Here is an 8844-nt window from a genome sequence, read left to right as displayed (position 1 = left end):
ATACCTAATATGACTACAGGTTCTATTGTAATGTCTAACTACTAACTTTCATTTCTTTATATCCTAATAGTTGGTAATAATAACATTCAAGGATTAGCAAATTGCATTACATTGTTAAATGAATGGTGGTATAAGTACAATATCTTGAACAAGATTAGAAATATATGTATGGAGGGTTGGGGATTTAGCTCAGTGGTAGAGCACTTGCCTAGCAAGCGCAAGGCCCTGGGTTCAGTCCTCAGCTCAAAAAAAAAAAAAAAAAAAAAAAAAAGAAAGAAAGAAATATATGTATGGCATTTTCTAACAATATCAATCTCAATATATATAATTTGTATACAATATACAAAAATCCAATCCAATGTGAAGTATTTAAAACTAGTAATTGTCTTTTAAAAGTAGATTCAATAATCTATCTTTTTTTTTTTTTTTTTTTTTTTTTTTTGGGTTTTCGAGACAGGGTTTCTCTGTGTAGCTTTGCGCCTGTCCTGGAACTCACTTGGTAGCCCAGGCTGGCCTCGAACTCACAGAGATCCGCCTGGCTCTGCCTCCCGAGTGCTGGGATTAAAGGCGTGCGCCACCACCGCCCGGCAATCTATCTTTTTATCTATATTGTATCTATATCTTCTCTTTATTTTTCCAAGTAGATTCAATAATCTACCCTCTATTCTATCATTTCTATATATCTTTTATTTATTTATTTAAAACAAGAACCTTAAGTCTAATTTTCTTTGCTTAACCCTTTTCCTAACCCTTAACAACAACTTGTAACCAACACTCCTAAACAATGAAAATTATCCCAGACCCAAAACCCATTAAAAGACCAAAAAACTACCTGTCCCACACCACCTCTTTGGGAATGTGGGCGTTGTGTTCTTAAAATTGCTTCCTGCTGGATTTATGGGCGAAGGTATCTTTATTGTGAAAAGAAAAATTGTGGGTTAATTGTCAAATTCTAGGAAAGGTAGCTATATCCTTTGTTGCCCAGTGTGTGCATAATGCCAAAGTTCAGGGCTTACCCGAATTTATTTTTCAGTCTTTTTATACCCAAAGCAAGGAGGCGAAAAAGAACTCCCCCTCTCAAGGACACCATGGTTCAAGGAACAAACAAGCATAAACACTTCATTAACTCTCAAGACACCTTGTGACCACACCTTTGGCCAAACATCCTGTTATCCAGCCTTAAGGAGCAAAGGCAAGCTAGAACTCTCTGACCTTGAGTCAAGATGGAATCAAGCCACAAACTGGAGTCCTTGTCGGCTCCCATACCAGCCTTTTTCTTTTGGGCCACCAACCAGCCCCCAAGTCATGACATAGAGTGGTGTAAGAGGAGGCAGAGCTTTTTGTCTTGACTGCCAGGTCCCAATAAACATACAGAAACTTATATTAATTATAAATGCTTGGCCGATAGCTCAGGCTTATTACTGACTAGCTCTTACATTTAAATTAATCCATTTCTATTAATTTATGCATTGCCACATGGCTGTGGCTTTACTGGTCCTCTGGCACCTTGCTTCTTCAGTGGCTCTGGCTCCTCGTGTCTTTCCAACTCCCCCTTCTTCACCCTAGTCCTCAGTTTGATTGTACCATCTAATTTTATCCTGCCTTGCCATAGGCCAAAACAGCTTTTTTATCAACCAATGAGAGAAATACATATTCACAGTGTACAGAAGGATCATCCCACAGCAACAGAGACTTCTTATTAGTTATGAATGCTCAACCTTAGCTCTTATTTTAATCTGTTTCTCTTTAGCTATGTTTTGCCTTGGGGCTTTTTAACTTTCTGTATATCTTACTTTCCTGCTGTCTCTATGTCTGTCTGTCTGGCAGCTATCTGGCTTCTGGCCCTGGACATGTCACCCTCTTTCTTCTCATTCCCTCCTTCTTCTCCTTTCTCACCTTTTTATTCTCTCTGCCCACCAGTCCTGCCTATCCTTTCTCTGCCTACCTATTGGCCATTCAGCTCTTTATTAGACCAATCAGGTACCTTAGGCAGGCAAGGTGAAGCAAATGCCACACATCTTTACATAATTAAACAAATGCAGCATAAACAAATGTAATACACCTTTACACAGTTAAAGTAATACTCTGCAGCATAAACAATGTAACACATCTTTATATCGTCAAATATTCCACAACAAGGAGGCATATTTTCCTCACCACATGGCAGGTGAGACCCACTCTCATTCTCAAACCCTCAGGGCCAGCTCACCCATGCCCTTACGAGCAGGGTCAGCTCTACTGTGCTGCCCAGATGAGGTGTAGGACCCTCTCTCCTTAGTGCTTCAGCTGGTGAGGGGCAGGACCAATTCTCCCCAATGTTGCAGCCAGTGAGGGGGCGGGGCCAACTCTGTACAGTCCTATCCTCTCGAAGCCACAGACATCAACACAGACTGTGGCTGCATCAGAGCCATGAACCCAGACATGGGCCCTAGACATCACCATGGCCCTGGGTGGTAATCAAGTCACCCATGCCAGCCCCCTCCTCACTGCTTCACCTCTTCAGATATGCCTCTGTCCACCCCACCCTTGACTTTCTCTCCCATACCACATCATACATTTGCTCACCATAATAGTGCCCCTCTGCCCGGAGCCAGAAGGCACTGGCAGGCTTGTGTTTTCTCCTCAGAGCCTGGGGGCAAACTGCCCTGGCCCTGCATGTGGGTCTCCTTGTCTCACTCAATCTGTCACGGCTCTGGGCAGGACCCTGCTTCCTCCTCAGAGCCTGGGGCAGTCCACCCATGGGGAGATGGTCTTTTTTTAAAAAGTGAACATTTTAAAGTTACTTATTTGTGTGGGTGTGCACGTGGCAGTCAGAGGACCACTTTGTGGAGTCCGTTCTCTCCTTTCACCTTTTCACTTGGGTGCCAGGGAGCTTGTGTTGCCAACGCCTTTACCCACTGAGCTAAGAGATGAAGATCTTTAGAACAACTAGCTTCTACACACACACACACACACACACACACACACACACACACACACACACACACCCCCAGACCTCCAGTTTTCAGTTAAACTTTCAGGATCATTTCTATTCAGTAGGGCCAGTCCCCACAGCTTCACATGTGACAGACAGATGTTCACAGGGAGTGTGCCATCAGTAGAGGGAGAATCGTGTCTTGTTTTTCTTGCTTTTAATTTGTGTTGAGTTCAGAATGACTGCATTCTGACTTCTCCAATGGTTGGGAATGCCTGTTCTGGTCTGTACCTACCCCAGCCTCCTCGAGAATTAAGTAATAAACATTGTGCTAATTGCAGTTGTTAATAGAGGCCTCAAACTTGAGGTGTAAGAATCATTTTCAGAGCTTTTTGTCAAAACAGACCACGAATTAAGTATTTCTGGGGTGACACCAGAGCTGATCATCTGGGGACTGTACTTGGAGCACAGTGAGTTAGCTGACATGGGAAGAAGGTGATGGAAGCGTGCTGGAAAATGAGCAGGATTAATCCAGGTAGTCAATATGTACATGAGATGTCACCGTGGCCAGCACGCAGTTTTCCTTTAAAAATAAGTGGCATGGCTTCTCTGATATGGGGGAAATAGGGTAAAATGTGGACAAGTGGATGTCTGGACTCAGAGCAAAGGACAGCAGGGCTGTTGGAAAGACAGCCTGTAGCATGTAGTTGGGTGCAGGAAAAGGACGTCTCCTGCCTTTCCCCCTAAAGCTTTGAGCTAGGAATGCAATACCACCATTACTCTTTTAAAACTCCGGTTATTCTAAGAGCACGGATTTGGTAAAATATTCTGAGTCATCAGCTATGGTGATATTGTGTTCCCCAAAATATTATGCACCCTAATAAACTTATCTGGAGTCAGAGAACAGAACAGCCACTAGATACAGAGGCCAGAAAATGGTGGCACACACACACATACCTTTAATCCTATCAGTTGGGAGGCAGAGATCCATCCAGATCTCTGTGAGTTCCAAGCCACACTGGAAACAGCCAGGCATGGTGACTCACGCCTTTAATCCCAGGAAGTGATGGTAGAAAGGTATATAAGGCTTGAAAATCAGGAACTAGAGCTGGTTAAGCTTTTAGGCTTTTGAGCAGCACAGTTCAGCTGAGAGGCATCCAGTCTGAGGAAACAGGATCAGCTGAGGAATTGGTGAGGTGAGGTAGCTGTGGCCTGTTCTGTCTCTCTGATCTTTCAGTGTTCACCCCAATACCTGGCCTCAGGTTTGATTTTATTAATAAGACCTTTTAAGATTCATGCTATAATTGGCATTTTGATGTGAATGATTTTTCTTTTTTTTTTTTTAATTGTTTTATTTCCAGGGGAGAGCGTGAACGCAGTCCCCCACTACCACAAATTATGCAGTCGAGTTTCCCGCATTTGGGGAAATAGCAGGGGTCAGCACATCCAGAGTGCAATGGATAAGCCTCGCCCTGGGAAAACCACCTTCGTGATCATGGTATCTCCCCTGCCAGGTAAGTATGATGTGAATGATTTTTAAATCCTTACCTTTGTTAAACGGTAGAGTGATAGCTATCCTTTGAGATATGAAACTGCTTTCCTGCTCATCTGACTTTTCTCCCATTTAGTCAACTTGGCAGCTCTGTGATCCTTGTCTCAGAAAGGCATGTGGCAGCTAGAAATGGTGCCTCCTATGGCAGGGTAGTTAGGACTAGGGCATGGCAAGAACTGGAAAGAGTGTGGCATCAAATAAGAAGCATTGCCCCACTTCCGTCCACCCACCCTCGGACTAGGAAAGGATCATCCGAGCCAAGCAAGCCGTAATTGAGGAGAGGAAGCTAGGAGGGGGGGAGAGTGTCATGTGGAACTCTGCCCTCTGAGCATGATGTGACAGTTGCCATCAAATTAGCGCTGCTGTGGTTGCCTGCAGGGGATCTTAACAAGACTGAGCCCATTAGCACTCTCTTGTGGAAGGGAGGGAGGGTACACGGGCTCCTCCCCTCTATAACAATACATTGTTGGATGGGCACTGTTCATCAGTGGTGAAGCTGCCACCAAATTGGCCATGCTTCTGTGAGTAATCCCTCACCCACGCTGTATGTCACCCCACTTAAATACTTTGGTTTAGCAAACTACATTGAGGTGTGTCTTAGTTAGGGTTAATATTACTGTGAGGAAATACCATGACCAAAAGTAACTTGGGGAGGAAAGGGTTTCTTGGCTCACATATCCTGAATCACAGTCCACCGTAAGAAGCCAAGGCAGGAATTCAAAGCAGGTGGACCTGAGGCAGGAGCTGATGCAGAAGCCATGGAGGGGTGCTGCTTACTGGCTTGCTCCCCATGGCTTGCTCAGCCTGTTTTCTTATAGAACCCAGGATCTGCTATCCCAGGGATATCCCCACCCACAATGGGCTGGGCCCTCCCCCATCAATCGCTTATTAAGGAAATGCCATACAGCCTTGCCTGTCTCCAGCCTGATCTTCTGGAGGTGTTTGCTCATCTGGGAGTCCCTATTCTCGCATGTCTGTGGCTTCTGTCAAGTTGACACACTAGTTCAAGGTGGAATTGTTTCCTTGGTCTGTCATTGGTGTCCTAGCTGCAGGGAAGGATATGTGTTCACAGCCTCCAGGAAACCCCACACAGCAGTGGGGAATCACCAGAGTGCCTGGGATGATTGCTGCCATCTATAGGAAAAAAAAGGGTGGGGGTGGGGTGGAGTGGAGGCAGGGGGGAGCCTAAATTTAAAATGAAGTCTTAGGAAAACAATCAGCATATTATTGTGATAATTGTGTCCTCGGGCTTTGTGACCTGCTGTGGGATGTTCTGTATGGCAAATGTGTTGCTCTGATTGGTCAATAAATAAAACACTGATTGGCCAGTGGCCAGGCAGGAAGTATAGGCGGGACTAACAGGAGAAAAGAAAGAACAGGAAGGTGGAGGGAGACACTGCCAGCCGCCACCAGACCAAGCAGCATGTGAAGATGCCGGTAAGCCACGAGCCACATGGCAAGGTATAGATTTATGGAAATGGATTAATTTAAGCTGTAAGAACAGTTAGCAAGAAGCCTGCCGTGGCCATACAGTTTGTAAGCAATATAAGTCTCTGTGTTTACTTGGTTGGGTCTGAGCAGCTGTGGGACTGGCAGGTGACAGAGATTTGTCCTGACTGTGGGCAAGGCAGGAAAACTCTAGCTACAGTGACCCTGCTGTGCTCTTGAGACTGTGTGGTCGTTGTGAAGATTGTGGCTGGAGCAGGGAGTGAGGAGATGAGCAGTGAAGGCAGGGTGGCTTGAGGTGGGAGTGGGGTGGGCTGGAGATGATGGCTGCAACTGGGATCTGGTTTAACCCACATGCTGGCCAACTGCACTTAGACTGAAGCGTGCTTGGGAAAAGGAAGGAGAAGTTAATGGTTACACCAGGGTTTGGGGCTGAGCCAATGGTAGTATCATTTCTTGAAATGGGAAAGATTGGAGAGAAACCGGCTTGAAGCGGGTAGGAAATGAGTTTCTTTGGATGATTTGAATAAGTTCCCTGTTAGATATCAAGTACATTGTGTAAGTAGCTGGGTCAGCTCTGAACTTTGAATGAAGCTGGGGCTGCAGTACATGTTTGGAAGTCATCATCACATTTAGGTCAGCTTGTGTGCTCGAGACTAGACCATAGGCTTGGACAGAATGCCAGAGTAACTAACCACTCGTGGAGACAGGTTCAGGCACTAGGTCAACTCAGCATTTACCAGTTGCAGGGCAGAGGATGGTGTCCCAGGAATAGGACTTTCATAATGGGGAGTGTTTTTTGAGAGAGAAAATAGTATGTTTGTATTATGATATGAATAACCAAATGAGGAGGACGTCATGCTAGAAAAAGAGGATTTCAGCGGCAAAGTCTTTAGAGTTGTGAGCTCATGGAAATGGAATTTATTTACATTAGGAGTGCTCTGCCTCTTAAGTTTTCATTATAGGTGCTGTCTTAGTTTCTTTTCATTTGCTGTGACAAAGCACTATTTAATCTGTGGCTCGGTCTCATCATGGTGCGAAGCATGGTAGCAGGCAGGCAGGCATGGAGCTGGAACAGTAGCTGACAGCTTGTCTTGATGTACAAGCATGGAGGAGAGAGAGAGAGTTAACCCAGAAAGGCATGAGCTGGGCTATTTAAGCCTCAGAGCCCACCACAAGTGACACCCTACTCCAGCAAGGCCACACCTCCTAATCCTTCCCAAACAGTTCTACCAACTGGGAACCAAGCATTGGAACACATGAACCTATGGGGGCCATTCTCATTTAAATCACCATGGGTGGCTTCTTCCTTTATTCTTATCCTTCATATTAATGATTATATAGTGTTAGTTTGGGTGTTTTTTACTACAAGGAACAGGAAACCTGATCACAGAGAACAGAAAACCCCGCTCCAGCTTGCTGAAATAATTAGTTACAATAGGTCCAGTGAAAAGTCCATGGTGGGGACTTGTGGTAAAGCATGTTCCAGAAGTCTGTGTCACATCCCAAAACTGTCTTCTTATCTTGCTACCCAGATCATCTATGTGCACCACTCAGTTAGATCATCCTTTTGTGTAAAATTAAGAGAGGGTTCCTGCTGCAATAAACACATTTACATGATAGTCATTTGAGAGCTTCTCTCCTTAAATGGGATTAATCCCACAGTATTAAATCCAAGATTAAATGGAAAAAAAAAAAGGAAGCCAACTGTGGGAGGAACATAATGCAGATGTCCTAGACCGTGTAGGTATTTGGAAACAAGTTTTTTTTTTTTTCTGATGGAGCAAGATTATTATTTATTTAGGAGGTAGGTAGTCAGACTAAGAGCCATCAGCTGTCACTGTCCTCAGAGTTCACAAATTCTAGTTCCTTACGTATATGCCAAACTAATTTAAGAGGGAAAAAGTATCTGTAGAAAGCACGGAAGTGCTTTTTATTAGTTAGTAGTAAGCTTTATCAGTGGGTAGTAAGGTAAGGAGGTTTCAGTTTGGTCCACTAGAGGGCAGCAAATCCTGGTGTCTGGTTTCAGCTGTGGAGCCCATCGCCGTGCTGATCAAGGAGCAGCTGTTTAGTGTCAGCAATAAGAAGGGGTGTGGTGTGGCTGTGCGCAGTGGTGACCGTTTGGAGTGGAGCCCTCTGATCCTTGCATTACTGCCTCACCAGATCTGGGAAGCCTTCCTCCCTCTATGAACAGCTAGGTACCTTATTTATATCCAGATCTGCTTTCAGTCTGTGGATAATTCAAATTCCTTAGATTATGAAGGAAGGGAATTACATAATGCTGTAATTATTCCTGGCAGAGAAAGGCAGGGCCAGGCACAAGCTCCTGCAGCCTGCTTTGCCCTTCATGTGGTACATGGAGCTCTTTGTCCCCGGCAAGACATGTGAGCAGGAACTCAAGATAAGGGCAAAGGCACCCTTCTCTGAGGACGTGAACCCAAGCCTGGCCCTTCTCTCTCTGGACTGCTGCGCATGCCCTTTGCTGCTCTAATAAACGTTGCAGGGGTGCAAGCAGGCTCGGCCCCTGCAGTGGGCAACTGAGCATGTTAGTTATTGAGTAAATAAGTAAAGCCTGCCAGGTTAGATGGGCCGCTGGCAGCTCCCCAGCCTTCCAGAGGGAAGCCAAAGCAGGTTTGTGGTTCAGGCAACTAAGACCTTCATCTTCATCCGCTTCCAGTCTTCTTTCTGTACAGCAGAGTTTGCTGCATGTGAAGGTCTCCCTCAGTTTCTCCACTTTATAAGTCACCAGGTCACCTCAGCATGACCAAGTCCTTGTCTTAGTCTCCTCAAATGAGGTCTAAACCAAGAGCTAAACTCAGTGGTCTCCCACAAAGAGCTCTCAGTCTAGAGACTTTGTTCCATCTCTCTCACTCCCTTTTGGATCTAATTTTTGTCAAGATAATTAATAGTCAAGGGCAGTTTTCTTCCTCTT

The 8844-nt window shown here is 45.1% G+C and overlaps 1 non-coding gene across 1 annotated transcript; it reads right to left on the bottom strand.

The window, feature by feature from the left end:
- Positions 1-4272: 4272 nt before the first annotated feature.
- LOC128106762 (U1 spliceosomal RNA) lies at positions 4273-4436 on the bottom strand. The gene has a single exon (XR_008216821.1). It is a non-coding gene; the product is annotated as a U1 spliceosomal RNA (small nuclear RNA).
- Positions 4437-8844: the final 4408 nt, after the last annotated feature.

This window comes from Peromyscus californicus, unplaced genomic scaffold (genome assembly GCF_007827085.1).
Source record: "Peromyscus californicus insignis strain IS unplaced genomic scaffold, ASM782708v3 Scaffold_9__1_contigs__length_137607984, whole genome shotgun sequence".
Lineage (NCBI taxonomy): Eukaryota > Metazoa > Chordata > Mammalia > Rodentia > Cricetidae > Peromyscus > Peromyscus californicus.
This window is presented reverse-complemented; position numbering and strand designations above follow the sequence as displayed.